Source organism: Aotus nancymaae, unplaced genomic scaffold (assembly GCF_030222135.1).
Source record: "Aotus nancymaae isolate 86718 unplaced genomic scaffold, 86718_ANA_hifiasm-v0.15.2.pri h1tg000029l, whole genome shotgun sequence".
Classification (NCBI taxonomy): domain Eukaryota; kingdom Metazoa; phylum Chordata; class Mammalia; order Primates; family Aotidae; genus Aotus; species Aotus nancymaae.
In genome coordinates, this window is record NW_026988442.1 from 69,086,616 (window position 1) to 69,101,581 (window position 14,966).

At 38.3% G+C, this 14,966-nt stretch overlaps 1 protein-coding gene across 3 annotated transcripts in view; it reads right to left on the bottom strand.

Moving 5' to 3' along the window:
* KYNU (kynureninase) overlaps nucleotides 1-14,966 on the bottom strand; it is a 146,317-nt gene that overhangs the window by 50,069 nt on the left and 81,282 nt on the right. The gene's annotated exons all lie outside the window — the stretch shown is intronic.

The window sequence follows — 14,966 nt, forward strand, 5'->3', positions numbered from 1 at the left end:
CCAGATCAAAGCAATTGTCATAATACTAAGACATTCTTTGCCTTTTTCACTGGATTGACATTTGCATTGATAATGCAAAAGCAGTGATGAGTAAAACAGCTGCCACCTTAGCAGGAGCCAAGGTAGCGGCACCAAACTGTACCAGCAGTCATTACATTGGTCCCAGCCTTTCAGTTGGAGGCATGATGGTTAAGTTTTACATGAAAATCTCCTTGTGAAAGTGGTAAACATGATCAATTTTCATTAAATCTCAATGTCTTAATTCTTATATTTTAAATGTTGAATGTGGGAAGTACACATAAAGCCCTTGACCACATTCTGAGGTAAGATGGCTAACTTAAAGCAATGTATTTATGCAATTATTTGAATTGCAAGCTGAACCTGCTACTTTTATATCATGGGCAACCATTTCTGCATGAAAGAGCAACTGACAAACAATGATAATTCACATGTGTGATGTATTTTAACAGATATTTTTTTGAAAATGGAGAGTCACTTCAAGAAAACAACTTAAATATTTGTTCCCAATGATAAAATTGGAGTTTCCAGGGGAAATTAGAATATTGAAAAACTTATATCCACTTCCATGAGTAGGACTAGCTCCCATTATTGAGGTAAGTCTGATGAGTATAGTTGTAATATATAATTTTAAAATATTACATGATTAAATATGTCAATATTTGGTACACATAATTCAATGAACCAATATTTTCTGAATGGCTAATGCTTGACGTTACATCTTGTGCATTGATAAAGGATCTATTCAAAATGCACGTTCAGCCAATGTACTTTTATATAATAAAGTACAGAAAGTTCAGTGATTCAGTTTCAAATTCCATACCACAACTCCTAAAAAGTTCTCACTTGTCAAATTCTGATGCAATATCAAAGAATACACAAAATTGACTGAAAGGCTATTCAACTACTCCTGCCTTTTCTGACCACAGGTCACCATGAGTAATTATTTGCTTTGTAAGATTCAAAAAGAGGAAAAAAAGAGATCGAATGCAGGTATGAAAAAACAGCTGTCTTCTGTTAAGTCAGGTGTTAATAAGATTTGCCAATTATAACAATGCTATTGATTTTTAAAGAAAATATAGTTTGTATAACAATATTATGCTTATGTTAATATGTAATGTATTTGTTTTTAATCTAAAATAAATACATTTAAAATTTTTGTTTTAATTGTAAATACAGTGAATATAGATATAGAGCCAATGTCAAATCTCCTAAGATCCTCAGTGGTTTTTATTTTTCTTTCTTTCTTTATTTTTTAGAGATAGGGTTTCACCGTGTTAGCCAGTTTGGTCTCCATCTCCTGACCTTGTGATTTGCCTGCCTTGGCCTCCCAAAGTGCTAGGATGACAGGCATGAGCCACCATGCCCGGCCCTCAGTGGTTTTTAAGAGTATAAAAGGTTTCCTTTTAGAAAAAGTTTCTAAACTGCTGCTTTAGTTTATCCTAGTAATCTGAAAGAGTCAACAGTTTTCTTGTTTAGCACTTAATCCCACTTTATGTGCATATTTAATCAGTTCAAGTATATACACTGTTATAAATTGTACTAATAGTTCTGCTTCTCTGTCCTCTCTTGTGCCCGTGTTATTTGCCAGATAAGTTTTAGTTCCTCCCACTGTGGGTAAGGTGTAAGTCTGTGCCACTGAGATCAGTCATGTGACTTGTTTTGACCAATAATGTTAGCACATGTAATAAAAAGTCTCAGGTAGGATGGCTATCTTAAAGCAATGTATTTATGCAAATATTTGACTTACTCACTTGGGTGCCTAAGCTTGCTCTTTCTTGCTGTCTGCCATCTCTATGAGTAGAACTTGCTTGGGCCAAACTGCTGGCCCAGATGGAAGATAAAAGAAATGTGGATCATAATCAACCTCACCTGAACTCAATCTGGATCAGCTGCTCCTACTTGCCCTCCCCACCCCTCGCAGTTGGCCACAGAAGCATGAGTGAGCTCAGCTGAGACCAGCAGATCCCTTCCAGCCAAGTCCTACCGTGATGCTCTGACACCAAAGTGACCCATAAATCAATGGTTATTGTTTAAAGCCAACAAGTTTTGAGATGGTTTGTTACAAAGCATTTTAAGGCAAGAGCAAATTGATACACTCAGTCCAAAAAATGCAAGACATTCTTTATTTGGTCTTAGGAATTACAGCTGCCATTCCTCTTAAAGAGTACAAGATGCCAAAGGATTAAAAGACGGAGGTTTGTTTCAGTTACTGCTTGAGTTCTTTTAGTTCTCATATTAGAATAAGGGTATCAATCCTTGCTTAATGCTATTCTGTAAGCAAATATTCATACTTTGATATAATACAGATCCTCAGTGTGAGCCAGCTATTTTATATGGTGCTTAATTTTTAAAAAGTATTCTTATCTAGTAATAAAGAGGAAGAATGATGTTATTTGGGAGAGAATTTCAAAGCTGAATGTTAACCGTATTGTCTTCTCCATACACAGTGACTTGTACCCTAAGAGTCTCCTCTGATCTGACTCCATCCTGTCTTATTTACTTGTCAAGAGGTTTTAAGTGTTTTATGTGTCTGCCTAGTGGCATTCACAATGTTAAAAAAAAGCAAATCTCTGCTTCCACTGAATTCCTGGAAGCATAAAATGGAACAATGAATACATATAATCCAAATTGTACCCAAGTAGTAAGTGTCTGACCTGCCCGGACCCTCATAACTTGGACCCCAAGGCGCGACTGAATTAGACCAGATGAAAGAGGAGTTCAGGCTTTATTGGAGAGTCTCCGGGCGGACTGGACTCGTAATGGGGGAAGAGTCAGCAGTCTCGCACCGGCTTTCTTTGTTTGGCGGTTTTTATAGGGGTAGAAGGATTGGGGGAGTGGGAGAGCTGATTTGGCAGGTGGCAATGAGTCAGGTTGGCTGTCGGGGGGGTGGGGGGGATGTCTGCCGGGCGGGGAGCTTGTCGGGCTGGAAGTTACTGGAGAGCTGATGGGGCGGATGGTGATTGGTTCAGTTGGTTGCCCGGCCGGAAGGCTGCTGGAATCGGGCCGAGCCAAGGCAGTAGACAGAGTGAGATAAGGGACCCTCCTTGTGAGGGAGGAGGAGCTTTTGTCATCTAGAAGGCTGCTGGAATCAGGCCGAGCCAAGGCGGTGAGATAAGGAACCCTCCTTGCGAGGGAGGAGGGGCTTTCATCATCCGGAAGTTAGGCACTTTCCATGTGGCGGGGGGGGGGGGGGGGGGGGGGGGGGGGGTGCCCAAAGGTCCTCCACCAGACAGTAAGTTTCTAATTTAATTGCAGATGATTGAAGCCATTTAACTTTCTGCATATCAAAGTGTTAAAATGTTTACTAGAAAAATACAAAGATTCATTCCCACATTGAGACAACTTTGTACACGAACATGAATTTTAAAACTGACTGTTAATTACAGGTGATATAACTTGGCAAAACATTTTACCTCTGGTTTTGTTTATGATTAGTTTACCAAATCAAATGCACTGAAGGCACACAACTCTCAATGGAATTAAAGGTGTTTTTTTGTTTGTTTTTTTATTGAGACAGAGTCTTGCTCTGTCGCCTGGGCTGGAGTGCAGTGGCGTATTCTTGGTTCACTGCAACCTCTGCCTCCCAGCCTCAAGTGATTCTCCAGCCTCAGCCTCCTGAGTAGCTGGGATTATAGGTGCCTGCCACCAGGCCCAGCTAGTTTTTGTATTTTTAGTAGAGACAGGGTTTCATCATGTTGGCCAGACTGTTCTCAAACTCCTGACCTAGTGATCACCCACCTTGGACCCCCAAAGTGCTGAGATTACAGGCAGAATTAAAGTTTTTGAAGTAAATATTTGAATAAATTTTTGAAGTATTCTAACACCTCCTAGAGGTGTTAGAATTTTCTAAAGAAAAATTAACCCCAAATGAGTAATACAGGTGTTTTCCCTAGAGAAGAGGCATGCAAACTCTGGTCTGTTTCTGTAAATTTAATGTTGGATCACAGCCAGTCTTATTTGTTTAAATATTGTCCATGGCTGCTTTTACTCAACAGCAGCAGAAATGAGTTGTTACAACAGAGACCATATGGCCCACAAAGCCTAAAATATTTGCTACTGGGTTCTTTACAGAAAGATTTGCTTACTTCTAACCTTTGGTTTGCATAAAGAAACCTCAATATACTGAAAAGTTAATTAATTAAAAATGCATTCGCTATAATATGACTGGAGATAGTATCTCACAAAAGGAAAGTTCTTACCAACACAATATAACTGATTTTGGGGGGAGGAAGGGAGATTAATTTATTCTTTGTTTTAAATCAAAAAAAAAAAAAAAAAGAGCAATACATATCATGAAAATAAGACAAGTGCTCCATTGTAATGTAAGTTTAAGGAGTAATAGGACATCAATATAATTAATCTTCATCAAAACTTAGAAGTCATCAAGTCATCAAATCCTAGGTTTGCAGACTGATGTTTAGCTTTCATAGTCACACACACACATGCACACACACACACATTTATTTGTTTATATTTTAAGGTACACTTATAATACTGAAATTCCATATGGAAAAAAATAAAAGTTAATTATTTTAAATTTTAAACCATCTTTTCTTCTCATCAACATTTCCAATTAAAGCAACTTTTATGAAGCAATTTTTACAGCTCAGATTTTCAAAGATCTGTTTTTATAACTCAATTTTTCTAAGAAAATGCAAGAAATAGAAAAAGCAGCACTTTAATTATCAATCACTTAGAAAGAACGGCACATTGAAGAAACCACAAAACTTTACCTACAACATCCCATTATTAAAATCCCTGTGGTCACATTTGTGGTACCATGCTGAAAAATCAATTACAGCTTCTACAATATGCTTAATGCATTTGTAATTATTTCCCCATTGGTTGTTATACAGTATAAATTATTAAAACATAAAATGTATTGAGAAAAGAACTGGAAGATACAAACATGAATATCACTGCAAAGTGAGTTCACAAAAATGTCACTAGATGGCAGCATCGTAAACATTAAAAATACTAATGTTTCTCCAAAACTCTCTACAGCCATCCAGTTATTTTCATTTTGTCCCATGTATGTTTTGCCACATGATATGCACAGGTGAAAGCATACACTCTATACTTGAGTACCTACTTTACGCAATTTTTCAATAAAAATCAAGTATTTTTCAACACATTTTATCTAAAATTACCCACAGGTGCTCACACTCGTATTGACACAACCACACTCACACTGACACAGCTCACACTCATATTGACACAACCACACACTGACACAGCTCACACTCGTATTGACACAACCACACACTGACACAGCTCACACTCGTATTGACACAACCACACACTGACACAGCTCACATATTGACACAACCACACACACTGACACAGCTCACACTCATTGACACAACCACACACTGACACAGCTCACACTCGTATTGACACAACCACACACTGACACAGCTCACACTCATATTGACACAACCACACTCACACTGACACAGCTCACACATATTGACACAACCAAACTCACACTGACACAGATCACACTCATATTGACACAACCAGCACAGCGTTGTCAGCCACCATGCCACCTTACTTTATAGTTAATCCAAAACTATTGCAATCATTTTCAGGCCATTCTGATTATTTCCAGCCTGACTTCCTCCAAGGAACGTTCTAAATCATACATTTGATTATAAGATTCTCTGCCTCCTTTCAAAGAGTCCTCATTAACTTCAGAATGCAACTCATAGTCTTTGGTATGGTTATCAGAGGTGTTAGAACTAGAGTAACTCCATCTTGAGTAGGGACTGGGTAAAATAAGACTGAGACCTGCTGGGCTGCATTCCCAGTAAGTTAGGCATTTTAAGTCACAGGATTAGATAGGAGGTCAACACAAGATACAGGTCATAAAGACCTTGCTTATAAAACTGGTTACAGTAAGGAAGCTGGCCAAAACCCACCAAAACAAGATGATGACAAGAGTGACATCTGGTCGTCCTCACTGCTCATTATATGCTAATTATAATGCATTAGCATGCTAAAAGACGCTCCCACCAGTGCTATGACAGTTTACAAATGCCATGAAAACATCAGGAAGTTACCTTATATGGTCTGAAAAGGGGAGGAACCCTCTGTTCTGGGAATCGCCCACCCTCTTCCCAAAAAACTCATGAATAATCCACACCTTGTTTAGCATATAACAAAAAATATAATAATCTTAAAAATGAGCAACCAGCAGCACTTGGGGCTGCTCTGCCTATGGAGGAGGCATCCTTTTATTCTTTTACTTTCTTAATGAACTTGCTTTCACTTTACTTTATGGACTTGCCTTCAATTCTCTCTTGTGAGAGATCCAAGAACCTTCTCTCGGGGTCTCTTGGATTGGGAGCCCTTTTTCTGATAACATAGCTATTTATTTTTTATTTTTTTATTTTTTTTGTAGTTTTTGTAGAGGTGAGTTCTATGTTGCTCAGGCTGGTCTTGAACTCCTGGGCTCAAGCCATCCTTCTGCCTCAGCCTCCCGATGTGCTGGTATTGCAGGTGTAAACCACCACACCGAGCTCTCCTGGGTAAAGGTCTTTACCTTTATGGTCTGTTAAGTGCTCCTTGTTCAGATGTCCCATGTATACCTCTCTCTATTTATACAAACTTTCCCCTTTCCTGGGGATGCACTTTCTCTCTTCCATTCGCCTAGCAAGCTCAGATTGTAATCAACAGGTAACTTTGAGCCAAGATTCTTTTGCCATCTCCCTCTTCCCTCTTATTCTACAGCCCTGTCTGCATATCTCTCTTGTAACAATTTTCCAGTCTTACTGTCTTTTCTCACACAATATGAACCGAAATAATTGTTGAATAAATACATAAATGAATGAACAAATAATAAAATCTTACAGAAGTCAATAGCTATTCTCTAAAGTGATGTTAAATTTATAAGAATATTATTTGAGGGATTCTGTTTCTGATGGAATTTTATTGCATATGCTATTTATTCAGACATGACATCTTTAGAATGAAGTATCTTGGACAAAATAGTAGTTGAGAATATGTTCAAAATCATTCTCAATTAACAAGAAATACCATGTGTGTTTTCTCCTTGCCATCTTCACTAACACAATACTAAGAATTTTTCTAATTAGTGGAATAATATGATACATAGGGCCTGTGCTCAAATTTCCAGGAGAAAAGCTATCTCACACTTTCCTAACTTCGATTAATTGCCTATTTATTAAAATGAAATATGAAATGGTAAAGCTGAATTATTTTCCTAGTAGCATTAAAGCTCTAATGTCTTTATTGATTGATTTGGTAACAAATTGATTTTGGACTATTATTTTTATTATTTAGTTTATTCCTTTTTCACCAAAAAAAAAAAAAAAACCTATGAATCGTGAAGACTCTTAATAATTAGCAAATTTGGTGTGAATAAAAGTACTTGTACAAGATAAGATATTTGTGGCTATAACCAGGGCTGATATATAGATGGTATGCATTGAGACGCTCCTATTAATTGTCAAAATAATAAAATAGTTAAGTTACATAAAAAGCCTTTGTCCTCTCTCTCTTTTTTTTTTTTTTTGAGGTGGACGGAGTTTCACTCTTAAAACCAAGGCTGAAGTGCAATGGCACAATCTTGGCTCACTGTAACCTCTGCCATCCGGTTCAAGCAATTCTCCTGCCTCAGCCTCCCGAGTAGCTTGGATTACAGTCATGTGCCACCATGCCCGGCTAATTTTGTATATTTTGTAGAGATGGGGTTTCTCTATGTTGGTCATGCTGGTCTCGAACTCCTGACCTCAATGTGATCCTCCTGCCTCGGCCTCCCAAAGTGCTGGGATTACAGGTGTGAGCCATCGTGCCCAGCTCAAAGTCTTTGTCCTAAGCCACCTGAATAACCAACTGTGATTGCAGCCCTTGGGTTCCTGAGAGGTGTCTGCGAATATCAGCCTATGAATGTTCACTGCTAGGGGCTGGCCTAGATTCCAGTGGATGAAACAATGTCTTTGCTAGTGCCACTATCATCATGGTGAGTGAATTCCAGGGGACTATCAGTACCTTCTAATAGGCTAATGATGGATACCACCTGGTATTAACATGGAGTATTACCTTCTTCATGACTGTTCGTGGGAACTGTAGCTTCTATACCATACCAAGCAGATCTTTAAGTGTTCTGAATATCACTCCTTGCTTGATGCAAAAGTAATAAGAAACAATCCAAGAACTACAGTGTTATAAATTTGGAAAATATTACCTTTAAAAATGTATGATATAAAATTTGAGGAAAATGGACAAAGAAAATGGTACAGGAAGATGTGTGTGTGTGTGTGTGTGTCTGTGTGTGCACATGATGGTCATCTCTATATAGAGGGTATGAATAAATGATTAGCAATAATAGGTTGGCTAGTTAACTCTGATCTTGGAATTTCCCAAAGGGATTCCTAATTAGGGAATTGTCGAATAGTACTAGAGAAAGTTGGGAATGGAAAGGAGGAAGAGGAAAGCTGGTAGGTTTTTTGGCCACAGTCTTGGAGCTTTTAGCTTTCCAGAATTCATTCAAATGTTATGATTCAAAAGCATACTTTGGTGCTAAGTTAAAAACAACAGTAAATATTTCCATAAGAGGGACCTCTACTATCTCTGTAAATGTCTCTTTTCAAAGTGAATTTCTATTCTGAAAGTTGTGCTTTTCATGCAGACTAAATTTGCCATGGTCTTCAAAAATCCTCCTCACTCTTTCTCTCTGTTTCCTTTTCTCCCAACTCTCTGGTTATGAGTAGGAACTATGTATTATTTTACATATTATGTTCATGCTATACTTAAAGTCAATAAGTTCTATATGTCACAATTTCTTTCCAAAAATGATTTAATATAGCTATCTACAATTTTTTTATGCAATGCGTTAAGCTTCACTTATTTATACCAATATAGTATGGTTCGATGAGAATAGCAACTCTTCACTATTAAAACATGAAATAATAGAAAATGAAAACCAACACAAATAAAAACGAAAAAGACACAATCTTCGGGTGGAGCTTCAGTGAAAGTTAGTAGAAATCAAGTAGCATGGCGACCGGAGCCAAAGCTTACGCTTTCTGCAGGACAGAACCAGAATACTGTTCTCAGTTATTTTAATCCTATGGCTCTAAGACATAATATACAAGATCAAAAAATGAGTAAACAGCATGTAATATAAATCCACACAAAATTCCATCCACGAAGCTAGCCACCTGAAAATCAATTCTAAATGCTCACATTTTAGTTCAGCACCCAACAGGAACAGAAACAAGAAAAATTCAGATGGTAGATAAGATATCAGCCTCAACCTTGTAGACCACAAATAAAATTCTAAGGCCAGAACCATCTGAATGGACCCCTCCTCATGGCCCAGGGCATTCCAGAGTTAACCTGAGAAGCTAGTTCCAGCCATGATGGAAGAGGGGAAGGACAGTCCTCTTTATAGTTTCCAACATCAACATCAACACAGACCATAAGTCTGATAAGAAATATTTACATTCTATTCCCTCTGAGGCCTGCTACTTGGAGGCTTCATCTGGGTGATAAAATCTTGCTGTCCACAACCGCTTATTGAAACTCAGACATTCCTTTCTATTGATAATAATGCTTTCAACCAGTTACCAATCAGAAAATTTTCAAACCTACCTATGACCTGGAAGCCCAGCCCTCTCCTCCCAGGCTTTCAGCTTTGAGTTGTCCTTCTCTTCTAGATCAAACCAATGTAAATCTGATCTGAACTGACTGATGTCTCATGTCTCCCTAAAACGTATAAAAGCAAGGTGTGCCCTGACTACCTTGGGCACATGTCATTAAGACCTCCTGAGGCTGTGTCACGGGTGATTCCTTAACCTTGGCAAGATAAACTTTCTAAATTGACTGAGACCTGTCTCAGACACTTTTGAGTTTACAGCTTTCTGATAAATAACCGAAAATTAAGGTAATTTACCTAATGATTAATTTCAAATGTATCTTTTACCAAATAAGTGTACAAAGAAGGGTGATCATCACAAAGAACCTTTACATAATAAATAACTTGGAAAAACTCCACTGTCCTAGAGCTATTGACTGATGGTACTTACGCCAATATATGCAAACAGAGGAGACCACAGGCCCTGGTAGAGACAACACGCTCCGACCCACTCAGGTGGGCTAATGCTAGACAGCTGATGCCATGAATATACTTGGGAGCTTCCAAAAAAGTTAATTGTGGAGTCCTGATAAGATACTTAAGCAACAGCAAGGAAGGGTCCCCAGGTGAGGGAGAACAATGAATAATTGTCCTAAGAAATGCTCATTGCAAGCAACCTGTGGGCACAATGACCTCCTTCCACACATAGCCCCAGTAGCATGACTTCGGTCAGCATGTAGCCCCTTCCAGCAGAGCCCTATAAAACTTCCCTCCAGCCCCTGCCTCTCTGCAGATAGCTCCTTCTCTGTTGTAATGCCCATTGCTTTCTTGCAAGGTGTCTTCATACTTTCTCTAATAAATCTGCCTTTCTTTACCTACATCTGTCTTGGTAAATTCCTTTACCACCCATGGCACAGGCCCCAGCTAGTCGTACCTGTGACATTAATTTTGAAGATAAGAAATCCAATAAGGAAGTGTTCTGAATAAAAAATAAAAAAGATATCATGAGAAAAGTGTGCATAGCAATCAAGGAACTCATTGAGTTAAAAATGAGTATCTTTAACTTGGAATCAGAATGAAATCAGAATGAATATGTTTACCTAGTGATTTAAAAACTCTGGTTTAGATTCAGGGATAAGCTAAACAGTGAAATGAGTTCATCAAGAAATACTCATTTATTTATCAACTTGTGCAAATTAGACTAACACAGAATTAGGGAGATGGGAGAGCTCCCTGGACCCCTTCACAGAATTTGTGAAAAGGTATGTGGCTCACTTACTCAGCTGCTGTGCTAAAATCCCTGGCAGGAGAGGGACCACAGAGGCAAGTGGGTGCTGGGTCCAGGGTGAGCACTTTTGGGCCCCAGACCCATGGTAGCATCTAGGAGTCTGTTACAATTAATGCTCTTTTAGCAGTTAGGAAAAGTGTGCACAGCAATCAAGAAACTCGTTGAATTAATGAATTAATTCCATGAATGGCCAAGCGTTAAGAGGTTCAGTGGGGAGTCAGGGTGACAATGTTTTACACCCTGCCCTCTTGGGACCTGGGTCCTTGTCCAGCATCCAGGAAGAATGAGGTCACACAGACTTAAAGGATGGTGAATGCGGAGGTTTTATTGAGTGATGGAGATGGGCTCTCAGTGGGATGGGGAACTGGACAGGGGATGGAGTAGGTAGTTAATTTTCCCCTGTAGCGTGGCTGTCCTGGCTGAACCCCTCTCCGACTGTCCAGCTACCTCTTTGATGTTCAGTCACTCCTTCTCTCTTTCTTTGCCATGCCACTCTGCTCCTCTGCCAGAGGAGTTTGGGGATTTTATGATTACAGGATTGGGGTGAGGGGGCATGGTGGGCCAGGATGGTTTGGAAAACACAACATTTAGGTGGTAAAACAGAGACAACTGTTCTCATTTAGGGCCACGGTTTCCAGGCTTGAGGATGTGTCCTTTGCTGGGGAATTGCCCTCTTCTACCCAGTATTTCTCTGCCTCCTGACTGTATCATTAGGATTTTATTGCCCACTAATTTCAAGCCATACCCTGATATTTTTAAAAAGTGTAGTAGCTTATAACTATAGTTACTCTAAAGGAAAATATGACCACAATGTTCTGTGAAAAAACAGACACAGAATGGGTAGTTGGAAAGAAGAGGGTGGACACAAGCAAGCAGGTGCTTGTCTTTGGATGAAAACCCTGGATTCCTGAACGGCGATGGTGAACATGTTGAAGATGGCCAAGCTATCACCATTTCTATAGGTCTTCTTGGGCTACATTTATTTCATAGGAAGGAGAGCCTTTACATTTTGAAAAATTAATATGTAACTCAAGTTACCATTTGTTTAAGTTCCAGAATGCTTCCAGCAATGTGATTTACATAGCTAGCCAGTTACTCCTTGGAGACAACTGGCAAAGAATCTGGCACCATTGTTATGCCCTCTAGTTATGCAAATAGATGACAGGGGGAAATTACAGCTTCTCAACTTGAGTGGTGTGAAAGGAAAATAAAAACTGGGACCCCAATTCAGGAGGTCAAAAGGAAAAAGCTGAGAGTTGAGTCATGCAAGAATCTGCCTTTCCTATTTTTCCTAAGCAGATAGCTATAGATAAAAGGTTAAATCCTACTCTATGTTCACTTTATCTTATATAAAGTGAAAATTGACTGAGCATGAGAGGAATACATAATTGGTTATTCCCTTACCTGCTCCTTCTCTCATGCACTATGTGGGTTACCATAGCCTTCCTCTTTCCCCTCTAGCCCACATTTCCCCTTTAAGTACTGAGGCCCCCAAAACTATTTTTGTAGAAAGGCACAGACCACAGTTTCTGCGATTCCGTGTTTATATCTTCGGGGCACGTACTTAACTGTGGCAAAATAAACTTCTAAACTGAACGAAACTTGTCTCAGATACTTTTTGGTTTACAATGGGAATGAATGTCCGGAACTATCTGAATGCTCTCTTTGAGGTTATTCAGTTTGTGGTTTTGGCCAGCCTTAAAGCTAGATGAATTGGAGTATACAAAAATATACTTTTCATGGTGTTAGAACAGGTTGAGGTTGTTTTTCTAAGACACCTTAGGGAATCTATTGTCTCCCCTTGTCAAGCACTTAACATAGTCTAAAGCAATATTCTCTTTACATATTTCTATGTCATATCTGGTTCTGATCTCTTTAAACACAGAGATGGTAGAATTATTTTATTCTCCATTTTCTCTCTGTCTCTTTTTAAACCCAGAGCCTGACATAAAATGAGAGGTCATTATACATCTGAAGAAATAAAATTTCTTGAGAGTAATGTGCACCTCAGCTTGTACTAGAGAGTGGGAGGGGGAGATGAGTACTTCCTGCTGGAATTCTCTCCAGTGCTTTGTAGCTGTGTTTCCCAATCAGACAGAGACTTGCAAGCTCTTAATTAGAGGGAAATCTCCTGCAAACACCCTACAGGTCACTGAAGATACGCTGATGAGTGGTAATGGGGCCATCATTGCTGGGAGCTGTTGCCAATGGAGCAACTGCCTAAGAGAACTGCCAGAAGGAGAAAATGGGACATGGAGGTGCCAGTGTCTTGGGGCCTCCCTATATGTGGGTAATTGGAAAGAGTAAGTTTGAGGTTCTGAGAAGAAACACTGATGAATGCTAGCACTGAGCAGAATCTAATTCAGAAAGATTTTTGATGCCTATTCTTGACATTTAGGAGCTAAGTAAAACTTGGACTTGTAGGTTTTCAATATTCTCAAGAGAGACAATTAGGCAGACTACAGAGACAGAGGTCTCAGATTACCAAGGAAGGACCAAGAAAAAGATTATATATATATACACACATATATGTTTGTAAATGCTGACACCAATTTGCCATTACATGATTAGTTTATATATATAATATGTATAATATGTATATGTATGATTAGTTTATATATATATAAGAAGTATATGTGATTAGTGTGTGTATATATAACACACACATATATATAGCATGTGTATATACAGTATAGTGTGTGTATATACTAATATATATGCACTATATATGTATGCATATTTATATATATATACACACACTGATTATGAAATGGCAAACTGGTGTCAGCATTTACAAACATCAAAGAAAAAATATATACTTTTTCTTGGTCCTTTCTTTTCTTGGTAATCTGAGACCTCTGTCTCTGTAGTATACTTAATTGGCTATGTATGGCAAATTCGTGTATATATATATAATATATATTTATACAAGTATGGCTTCTGTCTCTGTAGTCTACATAATTGACTACAAATGGCAAATTCATATATATAGAGAGAGATAAGACAATACTGTGGAAAGAGAGCTTTGGTATCAGCCATAGCTAGACTCCAATTCTAGCCTTTACTTGCCGGTTAAATTGCCTTGGGCAAGTGCTTATACTCCTCAGACTCACTCTCTTCAAATTAGCCATGGTGAAAGCTTACAGTTAGGGTTGCTAAGAAAATTGAAAGTACATGTCAAGTACCTGAAACACAGTAGGCCATCCACTGTAGCTATTATCACTCACAGTTTTACAAAGCATTACTTCAGAAACTAGATTCATTGTTTCAGCCCTGCTTGCTTAAAGTAGACATTGACAAAATTGTCAAATCCAGAGAAGAGAGATAGGAGGAAAGAAAATGAGCATTTTGCTGATGAAATTTAAGGGAAAGGTGTGAATTGACAAGGTATGAGAGAGAGCTGACAGCTGCATGGTAAAGTAAAGACTTTGGAAGAAAGGAAAAGCAAACCAATCCTGAGATCCTAAACCATTGTGTAATTTGCAGGTACAATAATCATACTACTTTAAATAAAGTGTATGCTTTAAAAAGCATATTTCAGCTATTTCTTTTACCAGAAAAAAAAATAATTGTCTTTACTTACTGTCAAAAGTAAGTACGAAAACCAAGAAAAATTAAACAAATTCAGTCATGCTGTTCTCTTCTACAGTCTTTCTCTGTCTGGCAAGGACCTCACACAAAATGTAGTTTGTTTGATTTATTTCAGAGACTCAAGATGGGAAAAATAGCTTAAGGTAATTTTTCAAGCTTAATTTAGTTCATTTAATATTTAATGACTTAATGGAGCAGTCGGCATGTCCTAAGTGTGTCAAAGAATAGAAATGACATTTGAAAAGGAACTCAAAACTTACAAAAAGTTTCTTGAGTTTTAGACTAATTAACCATTATAAGTAATTCTGTAAAAGCTTCTGATTCTTTTTAAACAGGAACACAGTTGTGCTTTTTATGCAGTACTGTTCCATCAAATCAACCTGGCCCACTTGATTGCTGACGTACAGACATTTATACTGTCACTGGTCTAGCAGGTATGTATCTAATGATGAAAGACTATGTGCA